This window comes from Rattus norvegicus, chromosome 4 (genome assembly GCF_036323735.1).
Source record: "Rattus norvegicus strain BN/NHsdMcwi chromosome 4, GRCr8, whole genome shotgun sequence".
NCBI classification, from domain to species: Eukaryota; Metazoa; Chordata; class Mammalia; order Rodentia; family Muridae; genus Rattus; species Rattus norvegicus.
Window position 1 is genome coordinate 28,263,997 of NC_086022.1, and position 15,335 is coordinate 28,279,331.

Here is a 15,335-nt window from a genome sequence, read left to right on the forward strand (position 1 = left end):
CAGTGGAATACTTTGCAATTGTTGAGAAAAATGAAATTTTCAGGTAAATAGAGGAGGTTAGATACAATCATCCCAAGAGATATAACCCAGACCAAAAACACATACTGCATATTTACTCTTACAGGTAGGAGTTATAATCTTGTAAGTTTTGTTTTTTGTTTGTATGTTTGTTTGTTTTTTGCCTTGTAAAACATATTTATTTTTTATTGGATATTTTTTATTTACATTTCAAATGTTACTCCCTTTCTCGGTTTCCAGTCCATAAACACCTTACCCCTGCCCCGTTCTTCTATGAGGGTGTTCCCCCACCCATCCACCCACTCCTTACTGCCTCCCTATCCTGACATTTCCCTACACCAAGGGGTCCAGCCTTGGCAAAACGAAGGACTTCTTCTCTCATTGGTGCCCAGCAATGCCATCCTCTGCTACATATGCAGGTGGAGCCATGGATCTGTCCCTGTGTACTTTTTGGATGGTGATTAGAGCTGTGGTTGGTTGTTATTATTTTTCTTATGGGGTTTGCAGACCCCTTTAGCTCCTTCAATCCTTTCTCTACCTCCTCCAATGGGGACCCTATTCTCAGTTCAATGGTTGGCTGGGGGAGTCTGCCTCTGTATTTGTCATGCTCTGGCAGAGCCTCTCAGGAGATAGCTATATCAGGATCCTGTCAGCATGCCCTTCTTAGCATCACCAATATGGTCTGGATTTGGTGGATGCATATGGGATGAATCCCCAGCTTCTAAGTATTTTGTATGTGTGTTTCAATCCAAATGTCCATAACTCTATTGAGTTGTATAGACTTCAGTCTGCTTAATTTTGGTTTGTGATGCTTTTAATCATGTGTGACCTTGTTATTTAATGCAATTTATATGATAACAATGTTAAAGCAACACTTCACTCAGTTAAATATGAAAAGAACATTGAAAAATCTATCAATAAAAATCAAAGCCAAGGGACTTGAGAGATGGCCCAGCAGGTAAGAGCACTAAATGTTGTTACAGAGGTCTAGAGTTCAATTCCCAAAGACCAAATTGTGAATCATGGCCAACTATAAGGTGAGCTGATACCCACTTCTGGAATGCAGTTGTACATGCAAATTGAACACTCATGCATAAAATAAATAAGTACATAAGTCTTTGTTTAAAACAAAAAGTTAAAGTTAGCATTGCAATGAGCTCACTGACCTCTAATAACTCACGAATGATCTCCAAACTGAAGCAAGACCAACATATTGTTCTGTAAAACCCTTTGTTCCTACTAATCTTTCCATCACAATAGTTGCTTTATCATCCTTGAATCCTTGCAGTGCTCACTCAGCTGCTATCTGAGAAGGCATTAGCAAGAAATGTCTGGAGCTTCTGCAACTTCCCCAAGAACTGAAGCATCCCAACACACATAGCAGAAAGCCTTGTTTGGAAGCGAGAAAACTTAATTGATCCTTAAAAAAATCTCTCAGGCAGTTAGCCCTTTGTGTCTGCAAGAAGGAAAGTCTTTAAACAGCAGTCCTCTGAAAGTGGCTCAGCCTTGATGGGAGTATTCTTACACCCAGCAACACATAAGAGTGCAGTTAAGGAAAATGACACATAAAGAGTTCTGTTTGAGACATTTGGCAGAAACAGGAAAGATTATTTAAAACTACACTTACAGTTGCACCAAATCAAATCATTTTCATAGGCTCCTTTAAATTGTATTGACATTTCTTAAGGTTTTGTGTGCCATAGGTTTTAAATGGCAAAACCATCTTATAGATGTATATATAAAATCAATTTTAGCCATACTTTAAGTTGATTCTTTTTATCTCTTCTATTACTTTTTAATTGAAAATATTTGTTTCTATTAGGGTCTGTCATTTCAATCATAAGATGGGTCACTCCTCAGTATCTTCACTACATCGAACCACTGAATAAATATATTTTAGTATGCTGAATTATTCAGATTTATAGTGTTTTGTTATTGTAGGAATATGAACCAGTCATATGTGCTGATATTTCTATTTGAGTCTGGCAGTAATAAGGCTGGGAATCCACATCATATCTTACAAAATTTTTAATAAAGTTATTGTTTTCTGTTACTTCAATGTCTCATCATGCATTTAGTGAACTTTCTCACTACAATAAATCATTGAGAATTCAAATATACTGGCATATATTGATATATAGTAACTATGTTGTGTCACATGTTAGAAATGATACCAGAGAACTCACATTCTAGAAATATGTTCTACAATCACTTGATGTACAATTTTATACTATTCCATGAAATTAACTGATTAGTTTTGATCTAAATCTATAAATTAATGCACATATATATAATTAATTTTTACAAATATATATTTCTATCTGTGTGGTCATTCAAATTCTTCAGTAGGGGAATAAGTAGAACGTTTTAATGGAAACACAAAAGAGTATTACATATGAACATATGTTAGAAGTGATGCTATTTAAATTACAGTGTTTTGTCAACGAGAAAGCATTGTTAAAAAATAAAATAAGAAATCAGTCATGGGGAAGATACTTGCAGTGCAAAAATAATAATAATAATTTGGGCCTAGAATATAGAAACAATTATAGCAGTAAACCTGAAGGAAGAACAAGTTACAATGACAAAAAAAAAGTATACAAGATTTCAACATGTTCTTACACACCCACAAAGGAAGATAGTTAAATGAACAGAAAAATTCTAAGCAAAGATTCTTAAGGTACTAGTCAGTAGGGACACGCAAAAACAAATTACTTACTGTTCATCCACAGTACTTGAAAAAGAAGAGATGGAAATGCTGTCCTCACAGTGTACATTTTATAAATTCCATGAAACTGTACCTCAGTATAAACAATGCTCCACACATGTATCTTCTATCTACACAGACCTTGGCTGACTCTAGCTTTGCCTCAGTAAGGCAGAAAACTAAGGAGATCATGAGGCTCTGCCCTTTGTGCTTCCTGTGTCCTCCTTCTGAGTGTTGTGCTGTATTTGAACCAGTCTCAGACAATGGGCATTATGTAATAATCTGGCAAATTTAAAATCCACTCTGAGTTGATAGGTTGTTTTTAATTTTTGATCGTGCCTTTTTCTTTTCTTTGAAGCAAACAGAAAACTTAAAGTGTGTGGTCTGCATATTTGAGTTTCTCAATCTTGTACTATAAATGCATGCCCTGAAAACAGATCTAAATTTCTAAATGACATTTGAGATTTAGCTTTGACTCTTCAACAAACCTCATTATTTTAGACTGTTCTCATCATGGATTTCTTATGTAGATATCAGAAAAGCCTATTTTAAAAGATCCATTTATTTATATTTGCAAGTGTTTGTGTGTCTGCATGAGTTTATGTTCACAATATGCATGTAGGTGCATCTGGAGCCCAAAGGTTGATGATCTCCTGAAATTAGAGTTACAGGAAGTAATGACATGTTTGATGTGGGTGCTCAAAACCTAATCCACATCCTGTGGAAGGGAAGTGAGTGCCCTTTATCTCTTAACTATTGTCCAGCCTAGAAAATTCTATATTTCTGTATCTTATTAAATTTTATGACAAGGCTCTTTATGATGCTGTAGATTTAAGATGCTATAAAACGAAAGCTGTTGTCCTAGCTAGCTTTTCTCAATGTGTTAAAACTGACTAAGCTGGGAGGAGAGACTTTCCATTGAGGACTTTTCCCTATATGACTGCTCTGTGGACACATCTGTTGGGCAATTTCTTGAATAATGATTGATGTGGGAAAACTCAATACACTTTTGATGGTGCTACTCCTGAGAGGTGATCCTGAGTTATATGAAAAAACAAGCTGAACAAGTCAGGGTAAAAAGCCAGGAAGCACCTTTCTACCACAGTATCTACCTCTGCTCTGCCTGAGCTCCTATGCTTGCTTCCTCCAAAGATAGACTGTGACTGTGACATCTAAGGCAGAATCTGGTGAATGCAGAGTTGCATTTAATCTTTTTCAATTCTAGCTTCAATAGATTTCCTTGTTATTGAAATTTGTGAAAAATACTGTTATCAAATAATACCATAGGTGTTTTACTAATGATGGATCCAAAGTCTACTGCTCACAGTACAGACTCATCTATTCAGATGTGTATAGAAAGCAAAAACAAAAGGTAGGCAATGAGTGTGCTGTTATATTACCACAGTTCTTTAATTCCTGTGCGGTTCAAAACATTGTAACTAGATATATTTAGCCATTGTAACCATCTTTTCTTCCCTAAGTGCAGGCTATTTAACGCATTTTGAAGCTACACAGAAATGAAAGCATTATTTAAAATGCTTAGAACATTTTAAAAGCATATTCAAAGATGTCAATGGTCACTCAACAGGAAAATTTCATTTCTTATGCCACTATGATTCTATAAATGTTTAGAATACCAGGTAAGGCAAGGTCTCAAGCAATTTTTCAAGCCATTTCACAGTGATTCCAAAGCTATATTTTTATTCTTGAATTTAATAGCTAGTCATAAATCCCAACTTCCAGTTTTTGGTTAATAATGCATGCCTTCATTCACTCAACAAATGTATCATGAACCTACTACATGTCATTTTGTAAGAAGCTAGAGAGAAATAAGTTAGATATAATTCTTGCTCTTCTAAAATTATCATTGAAGTTTATAGGACAGTTATTAAATATATATGGAAGCATACTTGAGAAGCTCAGAATGTCATGTGTTCTGCAAAGATAGTATTTGAGATTTTTAAGTGTGAGTTACTGAGCCTAGGACCTTCTAAACCCACGCAGAGAACATGAAGTGCGTTATTACACTGATCATTTACAAAGAAGGTTTTCTAAGAAAAGAGACTTTCCTAAAAATTAGGACTACGTATAGGAGAAATTATATGTAGAAAAATAAAAATACATTTTTAAAAATGTAAGTATATAATAAAATAAAATACAAAATAAAAAATAATATGTGATTTCTTTTTCCCTTCTGCTTAGTGCATTAGCTATCACTTGGTTCTACAATTACACACTAAACTAAAACAAAATTTACAGCAGGAAGTTACAAATGCTGACTTAGTAGTCTCTTTGTTCTTCAGTCTAGGACCCCAGAACATAAAATGATTCAACCATTATTTAGGGAGCATCTTCCCTCTTCAATGAACCTGAATAGGAAGTCTGTCACTGATGTACTCAAATTTTGTTTCCATCTTATGTTGACAATAAAAATAACTGTTCTGTGTTTTCCAATGCTGTGGACCCTATCAAAATAACTCTGTGCTGATTAGTTTTTTTTGTCAATTTGAAACAACCTAGAGTCATCTGAAGGAAGGGAACCAAAATTAAGGAAACGTCTCTATATGATCTGGCTGTGGGGCATTTTCTTCATTAATGATTGAGGGAGAAGAAACCAGCCAGTTGTGGGTGGGGCTTTCCGTGGGCTGGTGATCCTGGGTTTTCATAAAAATAAAGACTGAGCAATCCATGATGAGCAAGCCAGTATGTAACACCACTCCATAGCCTCTGCATCAGCTCCGGCCTCCAGATTCCTGCCCTGTGTGAATTCCTGTCCTAACTTCCTTTGTAAACAATGATATGCAAGTATAAGCCAAATAAAACCTTTCCTCCCAACCTTATCTTGGGCATAGTGCTTTATCTCAGTTAAAGACAATATAAGACCGTTCCTATATTCCAATCTCAAGAAGACTTAAGGGGATTTCAGGAGAACATGAATGATAAATATATTAACTACAATTGCTGTTTTTCTACAAGGAGCTAATAATCTAAAAAATAATGGCCAAAGCCACTAGTTAATTTATGTTATTTCTGAAATTAAGAAGTTACAAAGTCATAATTATTCCATGGAGCCATCAAATCCTTTTTTTCCCTCCATGATTGTGGAGCAAATATTTTCAATGTGTGGCTTCGATTCATAATGGGATATTAGTCACAAGTCTCATGGGAATTCAATATGAAATGGATGAGAGATATGCAGAGGGACACAATGGTAACAGAATGTCACCTCTCTACTTCACCTTTCTTGACGCTGTCCTGATGTGGCAAAGGGAACATACCACTGTGTGGCTCTTAGGTTTCCAAGTCTCCATATTGACTTCTTTTCACTAGCATGTTTTCTCTAGTACCATTTCATGACGTTCAAAGTTCCCTATTTTATTCAGAAAAAGAATAAGGAAAAGTCTGACTATTACCTCTGTCAAGAAGCAGAAGCCAGCCAAGGTTATGCGTAGTTCATGCATATTTTCCCCCGAGTATAGTGATGCACACCTTTAATCCCAGAATTCCATAAACAGAAACATGGATTTCTGGGAGTCTGAGGACTGCTTGGTCTACATAGTAAATTCCACTCCATTCAGGAGTATGTAGTGACACCTTGTCTCAAAAGAAGTAATTTTAAATTTTCATTTATTATTTGCAAGTGTCATGTTGTGTATGCAATGTATCTGGATCGCATCTACTCCTCAACTTTTCCTTTCCAACTCTGCTAGATCCTTCTATCACATCTTCCATGTCATTTCATAACATTTAATTACTTCTCTAATTTTAATCCAGTCTGTGTTGCATCTATGTGCATGCTCTCTGCAGTCTAAGGAACAGACCAGTGGCAATATACATTTTCAAAGTGACTCTTGTTCCTCACTTCGCACCCCACCCCCACAGCCACCAACTGATAACTGTCCCTCATCTAAGGCTGTGGCTTCAGGAACCTCTCTCTGTTCTGTGCTGGAATTCTGCCTAGTTTGGTCTTCTGTAGTTCTCTTGTAGGCAACCACAGCAGCTTCCTTCTGTGTATGCATGTGTGCCACAGCATACACAGAAGACAGCATTTTAAACCACTGTGTTCTTTTATCGATGTTAGTTTTAAGATTTAAGAATATTCACAAATATTTTTCTCTTACAAATTAAAAATGACTTTTTGAATAAATTATAACTCTTTAGATATTTTATTGTTTTTTGCTGTGTTTTTAAATTTGTTTTTATTGCTGTGGTTTTTAAGCTCATAACAAACTTTGAAGACAAGGAATCAGATTATGTGAAATAGTGAGGCAGTGGTGGCACATACCTTTAATCCTAATACACAAGAGGCAGAGGAGGGCAGAACTCTGAGTTCAAGGCAAGTTTAGACTACAGAGTGAGTTCCAGTACACCAGCATTACATTGAATAACCCTATTGAAAAGAAGAAGAAAAAAGAATATGTAAAATAAATTATATACATAAAAGAAGTCACTCAGTGGTCCATATTTATTACAGAGTGTCTCTCTTACTTTCCCCAAGTTGATTCTAAGATAAATTGTTTGCGCCATTAAGTAGAAAATAAAGGGGTTTGGGTAAAGGTCACTAAGGGAAATGTGTCATAATTTTTTTTTGCTATGTGATGATTTTAGAATGTTTCATCTACAGCCAAAATGTCCTTAATATAATGTCAAGTGTGACCTTTGAAAGAAATGATAGGCTTTACAGTTCTAAAATGCATTTTCCCATGCAACTTTTGACATCTAAAGCATGGTAACAAGTGTAATGTACTCATGATTATCAGTACCTGAAATGTACAATACTATATAAAAATTTGCAAGCCAGTGTCCATGGCTCAGAAAACGTAAAAGATACAATGTTTCATCTTCTTACCCATTCTAGAAGTCACAGAGATGGGAGGTGAAGGGAAGCATGAGGTGATACAGAGGGCTGGTAATAGAATTGTTATGAGAAATAGTGTTCACCTAGCTGATTGCTCATAATAAATACTTCATGATGATATATTCATTTGGCATGATATATATCATATATGTAATAAATATGGGTTAATATGTATCTTGTCTAGTGCTTATCAAGCTTTGAGTAATTACATAGTCTTTCCTGTGTAAACTTGATCTTATTTGTAAGGAATTTGGTTTTTTAGTAAATAGCACATAAAATAAACATGGATTAATCGTTCTATAACTGTACTAAAATACTCACACAATCTATATATAAAAAGTAAAGTTTTATTTTAGCTTATAGTTTCAGAGGCTTTGGTCCATTATTGGGCAAAACTATTTCATGTAGGCTCCAGATTGTGTCTGAAGGCAGTGTCTCCTCATGACTAGAAAGCAAGGAGACAGTCTAAGAGTTGAGGTCCCATTATCCTGTTCAGTGAGTGGCTCAATGCCTGCAACATGAAGACTTTCTTACAGGTCATATCACCTTGGGGCCCTTGCTTAACCTCTGTTTTACATGTACATATACACACACATATACACACTTGGAAAATCACATACACACATGCACAAATACACACATACACATATATTCACATGTGCACATATTTGTGTATATGTATGCAAAATATTTTATGCATATTAATTTATGTTTATACATAAATGTTATATATGTCACATACAGCTGATGAAATAATTTTTCTCCCAACTTGTGCTGACAGATACTGAAAATTGTGAGCCAACAAAGAGCATTTGTTTGTACAGATCCAACACGGACTTTAGCTGTAGTAAGGTCGAGTGAAGTAAGATTTGTGGAAACCATACTGAGTGAAATCTTTTCAGAAGGAAGTAGTTAAGGGAAATTGGATCATTAGCATTTCCTCTATGTGTATGAGCAAAACATACTTAATTTTTATGCTATTAATCCATGCCTGGTTTGTCAAAGATGTGGAAGGGAGAACAATTTAAAACCAAAGCATGACATTGTAAAGATATGGACATGTCCCATACAAATGTTAAAATGCAAGCCTCTTTCAGCATGTGCTGTAAATGAGGAGATAAAACGGAGCTTCTGTCATATCCTACTCCAGTCCTCATATAGTTGAGTCATTTCTAAAGGCCATAGGAGCAGAGATGGAGGATATGTATAGTATCAAAACATGGCCCCTCTACATGACAGCTCTTCTAGCTACTGTTGCTACTGAATGCCCAGGTTGATGCCCAAAAGACTGGTGCTAAACTCTGAAGTCTTGCAGCTAGAACCTAAATGATTCCAACAGGCTCGTTCTACCTTGGACTGGACAACTCTGGTTGTTAATCTAGGTTATTCACTAATAACAACACAAATAATCATACCTCTAACAGGTTGATAAGGGTATTTACTGAAAGAATGAATGGAACATGAGCACCTCCCCTCTCACAGGCAGCATCTTCTATCACCGACCCAAATTTAAAACAATTTTAGGCAAACCTTCTGTTTTTGTTGTCAACCTTGCTTCTTGCTGTGGTGTAGCTACAATATTGCTACTGTTGTTGCTACTGTTATTCACTGATCTCTTAAGCCTTTTACCTTGGACTAAAGACTGATGGCTTTCCAGGGACCATCCAGACTTTTAGCACAAGATTGAGACGTCTGAGGAAACTGATCTCAGGGCATAATCACCTACCAAGATGTCAGGTTCTCCGAAGATCTGAGAGTCACTGATTTCCTCTCTAGATAGCTATATAGCTGACCCGTCAGCAGGTCCAGTTATTCAGGGTTCTGAAGAGGCACTACCTGAGGGTCAAGAGGGGGAGAAAAGAAGGAGACCAAGCAAGGTTCTGTTGTCAAGGTCTCGTTTATTGAGAGGAATGTACAGCATTTAAAGCTCTGAAGCAGGAATTGAAGCAGGAACTGAAGGTTAGGGTGGGGGAGTACTAGGAAGTGCCCAAGAATATAAGGTGAATCACTAAACTGCAAGATATCCTCCCTAAACAAAGAGGCAACATGTTCTTTGAAAAGGTCGAGCCCTTCTCAGGAATCTGCTCAGGGACATCCTGTGTTTGCTCAAGCTGAAACATCCTGTGATTGCTCCTGGAATCTTCCTGGGAGATGCTTTTGTCCAACAATCTCATAATCTTACAGCAGCCACCTTAGGGCTGAGCGCCCTGTGACTGCATAGCTCAGAATGGCTCCCTACATATAGCAGATTTATTTTTATTTAAAAATATTCTAACTACTGCTTTTAAATATGTGTGTGACACAATTGCTTAACTCAATGTGGTTTCACACACTGACGAAGAATTTTTTTTTTAATTTGGTTGGTCATAATTATTTTAACCTACTATGTTTATTTTGTCCTTAGAAAATGCTAGCCACGTAAGAAGTTTTATTCTTTTGAGAAATTACAGTAAGTTATTGTTTCTTATTTTTTACTCTAGTAACCTAAGCTAAAGACTCAAGTTTCATGACAATTGCTTCTTAAAATGTTTCTGATTTAGCCACTTGTGCATTTCCTTCAGATCCAAATTTCAAGATAAGAGAGTCTGTGACTTACTTTTGTAGCAGATGACATGGATTCTCTGGAATGCCTGCTACATGAATGTTGAACAACTACAAAATGCAAATCTGACACAGTTATCAAGGAGTCTGTTGGAAAACAAAACAAAGCTAAACAGAAAGTTATTTTAAATAAAGCTTTTGTTTGCCTTAGAAAGTTGTTTGATATACTGTCCCTTAAGGGGTTTATATTGTGTTCAGAAGGTTTGAATTGAACTAGGCGACAGATTAAATTTTTAGTTTTTGCTTCTTTTCTTGTGAGAAAATAATCACCTGCTTAGAAGCTCATTTTAATTAGTTTTTTTCCTACAAGTATCTAAAGAAAATTACACAAAATAGAAAATAACAGGTGTTTACTCGACTTATTATTTAAAAGTATACACTGACCATAATATATAAAGGTTAAGTTTCTTTCTCTCAACTGAATTTCAATTCATTGCTGTATATTTAAGTTATCAGACAGAATCATTATGGGATTCTAATTATCTAGCTACTTTTCTAGAAATAAGAAACACTCATTCATCCATTCATTTGACATAGGGAGTAGGGGACTTCAAAAGGATAAATACACAAGTAGTAAACTTTCTCCACATTGTGTTTTGTTTGTTTATTGTTCTCTTTGTCTGGCTCTGGATCTGACTCTTGGTGTCTGCCTCTCTCTACTCCCTTTGTGTTTCCATTCTTTACCTCTTACTCAAGACTGTTCATTACTATTTATTTTCAACAGCAAGAGCTACCAGTCTTATTAAGTGGAACCTTAACTGGTAACAATGAGAAGGGAACCTGTAACCCAAGCTACATGTCATAAATATTTTTTTTTTTTGGTTCTTTTTTTTTTCGGAGCTGGGGACCGAACCCAGGGCCTTGCGCTTCCTAGGTAAGCGCTCTACCACTGAGCTAAATCCCCAGCCCCCGCATAAATATTTAAAGATTAGCATCAACAGAGACAAAAAAGGAAAATTGAAAAACTAGAGACAGAGATTTATGGACAGAAGGCTACTCAAAGATAACCAAGTGCAGCCAGTTGCTAAGAAATCAAACTGATGACCAGAAAATAGACCTGATTAAGAAATATGCAGTGGGTAGGGTCTTCTATGCACAGCCAGGACATATATATATATATATATATATATATATATATATATATATATCACATATATCACCTAACCTTTACATATTATGGTTGGTACATACTTTTTAATAAGAAGAAAATAAGTACCTATTATTCTTTATTTTGTGTAACTTTCTTTAGATACTTATAGAAAACACACACACACACACACATATATATATATATATATATATATATACATATACATATACATATACTGCTTGCAAGGAGGTGTAGAAACCTGTCATTTGGAAAGCTTAGAAGAAACAGAATTACTGAAACAAGTATAAGCTATACCAGTTCAATGTGGAGTAACAATATATTAGAATAACTTATTATTGACATGAAAGTATTTTTCCTTCAAAGAAATATGTAGTAATAATAAGATATTACTTACTTCAATTTAAAATTTAGGGTGTAATAGGAGCAATTCTACCTTTTAAGCAACTTTAGGAAATAGAAAGTGATGACATCATTTTCCCTCAGTAAAGATGTTGGAACAAAGAATAACCACTGTCACAGTCAAGGTAGAACTGGAGATTGGGAACAAGTGATAGAGGTTCTGGACCTTTGATACCTGAATTTTTTCTTTCTCTCGTTAAAAAAAAAAAACTTGTTTTTGTTTGTTTTTGCTTTTGTTTTTTGTTTTTTTTGTTTTTTTTGTTTTTTAGGTCAGACTGATTGTCACCATAGAATAAACTTATGAGATTTTTTTTATTGTTTTTTTCTGTTCCAAGTTCTTTAAAGAGAGGTTCTTTGTGTGCCTTGCTGAGTGCCATCTCAAAATATTTATATATATTGTGTCCAGCAGTGAGTAAACCTGAAGTTGCATAGCTAACAGAACTTCATCTAGAACAATTGTGTGCTGTAACTCTGTATAGGGTGCATAACTGAATGGAAAATTGAAAAAATATATTACAAAACCAGAAGTTTTCTGAATAGAAGTTGAGTAATAATTATTTCAAAATCAAGTTGTTAATGAATCCCTGATGGTTTCTGCCTAGGCTTGCTTATGTTGTATCTCATGCATTCAGTGCAGCTTTGGTACTAAACAAGAGTCATGTGCACTTAGCACTGTGTGTACAGGTGGGAAGCCATATAGAGCTTTTGAAAGCTTCCTGACACATTCAAGATTACTGAACAAGTGACATAGATTCTGGACCTTTGATACATGCATTTATTTCTTTCTTTAAAAAAAAACTTGTTTTTGTTTTTGTTTTCTTTGTTTATTTTTTGTTTTTGTTTTCTTTTAGGTCTGAAAGACTGATTCTCACCATAGAATAAGCTTATGAGATTTTTTTATTGTCTTTATTATTGTTCATATGATCCTTTTCTGCTTCACTAGAAACACAATGGTCGAATTAGTGAGATCAAAGACACGTAATAGTTTCTTTGCCATCTTTCTTTTAAGGTATCACATCAGCAGAACTTTGGGTTGGATTGTGTCAAAAAGTTTGATTTTTTAAAGGTTATGTTTCAATTACTGCCATTAGTTTCATAAAAAAATAGTTAAATGAAACTTGGCTTAGTATTAGGACAGAACTGCCAAATTTATGAAATAGCCCTGAACATACCTCTACTGTTTGTACTGTATATTGGTATAAAACAGCATACTCAGCACCCATAATAATAAAATTAATATATCAATTAACTGTATTAAAGATGCTGTTTGTTTAGCTAGCATAGTTTTGTAGCAAGGATTAAATTTCAGTATGTTACTGCTGCTTTTTCCTCAAAGAACATTAGATTCACAGTTTTCACAAGGTACATTTTAAAATGAAATATTTATTTTCCCCAAAGAACAAAATATTCAAAAGGATTTTATAAACTCAGGAATTGATTGATATAATGAGTGCCAGATTGTTCCATAGCCTATATTTTTTGGTTTGCTTCAATGAGTCCTGTGACTATTGATTTTGATAGTCAATCAAATCCAGTTGAGAGGTATGAGAGGTGCCTAGCAGGTCAATTTAGTATGCTGTATATTTGACCATGCAGGTGTTTCCTTCGAGGGGTATAGAAAACCTACCCTAAACTTGTGTGCTGCCATCCCACAGATGAAGGACACTAATGAAATGAAAAACAATCTCTCTCTCTTTCTTTGCCCCCTTCTCTCCATCCCTTTCTCCTTCCCACCTTCCTTTCTGTTTCTGTTTGTCTCCCCCTGCTTCTTGGACACCTCAAGGTGAGCTGACCTACTTGGCCACATTGATGATGGCTGCTGAAACCTTTAAATCTATGAGTAAAACTAAACAATCCTTATCTTTAAGTGGCATTCCTTTTACGTGTGCTTAGAACCAGAGACCAGCTAATACAAATAGCATGTCAAAAACTCCTCTTTGTCCTCTTGTGGTCCATGTCCTCGAATAGCTGTCCATAATTAACTGCTGAATTTCAATTTTCCCTTCTTTTGAAACCATAACTACAAACAGAGCTTAAAGTTTTGATCAATAAGATATGTGAAGAATGCTATATACAACTCACTTGTAAAGTTCTGTGATTAAGAGAACTGGTTCAGATTTCTTTGTCCACCCAGGTTTAGTAATATCTAAACCTTTCCTACTTACAGTATCTGCAAACTGGTCCTTTCACTATGGTTCAGCTCATAGGGATGCTCAGTCAAGATCATTCCTGGCTCTGTCATTATGGTTTGTTTGTTTTTTTTTTTTAATTCCTTTAGCACTCCAGATGAATACTCTTGCCAAACCCTAATCTGAGTGCATGGACATTATTTTTGTCACAACCTCTCCACAGTTTTAATTTTATCCATACATTTGCTGAAGAGACCATAATTAACAGGTGTCATATCTACTTCAGAAGTGTTGGTAAGGCTTAAATAATTTAATATATATGTTATACATAAAACTGTGCCTTGTTTATTGTAAACCTTCAGTAAGTATTAGCAATACCCCATTCAAAACAGAAACAACAATGCACCTTTCATGGGGATTTTTTATAGACTGAAAATTCTGCATCTGTGCCATATTCTGTAGATTCTCTGGCATAAAGTTGGCATTCCATCCATGCCATTACTCTTACTTAAAGGTTTAATTGGCTACATCTACCCAGAGTTAGTCTGGATGAGCTTTAAAGGGATGATAAATTCAAAGCTGTACAGAGAAGGAAGGAATTTGTATGTGTGTTTTACCAAGCAAATAAATGCTGAATTCTGTCACCAGGAACAGAATAATAATTAAGGTACCTGAAAAACGGTTTTTGTGGCAAGCATGGAGATCTACAATTCTGCCCATAAAAATGGCAGATGCATTTTCATAGGGCGAGAATAAAGATGGTTCACGAATAAACTCAGGGCTGACATTGACCATAGTGAAGGTAAAAGATTGTAACGTTCCAGGTTATCAGAAGGTATCTCTACAGGAGGATTTGAGCTGGATAAAAACATTATTTGTTAGCAAAACTCTTGGAGTTTGTTTGCCCTGCGAAACAGAGGCAGCTGCTATCCCAGGATAACAAACTGCTAATCAGAGTCACTAGTCAGAGAGTTGGTTAATACTCATGCAGGCTAAATGCCTGCTCACAGAATCGAAGGGTGGTGGTTTGAATATGCATGGTCCATGTGAAGTGCCCCTCTCAGGAAGTGTGGCCTTGTTGGAGAAAGCTACAAAGAATTGAATATTTTTGGAATCCTATTCATCATTAAGAAACAAAGAAATTGCAAAATTTTTAGAAAAAAATTGAGCAAATTGGAGAAATAATATATGGACTTAAGTAAATACAAATGTTTCAATTTTTATCTTATGTGGATCATGACTTATCTTTGATCTTAAATTCTATTTGTCTTTGAGCCGTAGGCACCAGGAATGTAAAGAGAGGTCATGAGGGAGGAAAGAGGCAAATGAGAGAAAGACAGTAGAACACATGCAAAATAGAGTAGAACCTTGGGACATAATCGGGCCCTCCCTTAACATCTGTCAATAGTCAATAGCTCCCCAGAGAGAGGTGGGCTGCTTATGAGCCATGTCCCATTTAATGGTTGACTGTTGACAGCCCTGTCTTATAGAGACTCAGTAGAAACAACTACA